The 1,546-nt window shown below is 47.0% G+C and overlaps 1 non-coding gene across 1 annotated transcript; it reads right to left on the bottom strand.

Moving 5' to 3' along the window:
• Window positions 1–1,130: 1,130 nt before the first annotated feature.
• Window positions 1,131–1,285, bottom strand: LOC143176831 (5.8S ribosomal RNA). The gene has a single exon (XR_013001337.1). It is a non-coding gene; the product is annotated as a 5.8S ribosomal RNA (ribosomal RNA).
• Between the last annotated feature and the right edge of the window lie 261 nt (window positions 1,286–1,546).

Here is a 1,546-nt window from a genome sequence, read left to right as displayed (position 1 = left end):
AAGAAAAACACCTTTTCTCTCTCTCGGGGTAAAAGAGTCGATGTGTATTGTGTATAAAGGTTCTGCGAGAAGTCTCGTTTTGACGTGTGTTCCGCCGATAACGACGATCCTCCGAAACGGGGATACAGAAACGTTACACCTCACAACACGATCTCCGTCTCTTCTCTATAGCAGAAACCGATAAAAATACACCTCCCGAAAGAGAGTATATGGTGATTCTTTTTATATATATATATTTCGAAATTCAACTGAACGTGGCGGAAGCGCACGGTGGTGGTCCAGCGAGGACACGCGACGACGGGGAATAAGAACTATTCGACCCGTTACGAATACGCATGCTCGTCCCGCACGATTTTAACACACACCGTGTTTTTCTCCAGTCGTCAAAGCGTTCGTGCGTCGAATTCGAAAAATAAAAAAAAGAAATACACCTTTTCTCTCTCTCTCGGGGTAAAAAGAGTCGATGTGTATTGTGTATAAAGGTTCTGCTGCGAGAAGTCTCGTTTTGCCGTGTGTTTCGGTAACGACGATCCTCCGAAACGTACATCTCATTCGTAAGAGAGGAAGAAAACAATCTCCCTGGGGCCAGTCGGTAATATACCGACATACGACGTGTCGTGCACATCCGTCTCACGCACGGTATACAAAATATGAATAAAACGTGTGTAGTCTCTCTCTCTCGACTTCTTAATATTTTCTTTCACCTCTGACGCATCATTTCAGGTGACGTCGGGAGCGCGGGAAAAAAAATTTTTCTAAACACACGAAACCGTTCATCTCACGAACAGCCGAAAAAGTTGTCGCTCAGATCCATATCGCAGTGGAGCGGTATCCGCGGGCGGTCGTAATTGAACGACGCACGACGCCGCGAACACTCACGCGAGTCCATACAAACGATTCCGATCGTTTTGCAACAACTAGAACGTACACTGTCCGTGAAATTCACAGAATTTTCGCGTGTCCGCGACAAACGCCGACGAGACACCCATCGTTCGCTCGTACGTAGCATCCTTCTCTTAACCCGACTCAGAGACGTTCTTTGCGCCCTTCGGTAAAAAAACGTTCGATCCGAAGAGGTGAACGACGGCGGGGATTTGACAGAGCTACGCAAGCAGTGTATGGTACGTAAACGACCCTCAGCCAGGCGTGGTCCAGGAATTGTATCCGTGGACCGCAATGTGCGTTCGAAATGTCGATGTTCATGTGTCCTGCAGTTCACACGTTGACGCGCAATTAGCTGCGTTCTTCATCGACCCACGAGCCAAGTGATCCACCGTTCAGGGTAATCGTATAAATTTTATATTTCACATATATAATTTTATTCTCACTTGTTCGACCTAATATCTCTCTTCTTTCAAAGAGAAGATAAAAGTTGATACCTGAATCTCCGACCAGCGCGCGAAGGAGATTCAGGCGTCGCCTTGGAGACGACACCGAAGCCTTTCGAGACGAAAAACGTTCAAGTAATATGTATATATTTCTCGACGTTCCGGGCGTATAGTGCATTCAAAAACCCGCGAAAGACGCAGAAGACTCGCACGCGTGG

Source organism: Nomia melanderi, unplaced genomic scaffold, assembly GCF_051020985.1.
Source record: "Nomia melanderi isolate GNS246 unplaced genomic scaffold, iyNomMela1 scaffold0899, whole genome shotgun sequence".
In the NCBI taxonomy this organism is placed as follows: domain Eukaryota; kingdom Metazoa; phylum Arthropoda; class Insecta; order Hymenoptera; family Halictidae; genus Nomia; species Nomia melanderi.
This window is presented reverse-complemented; position numbering and strand designations above follow the sequence as displayed.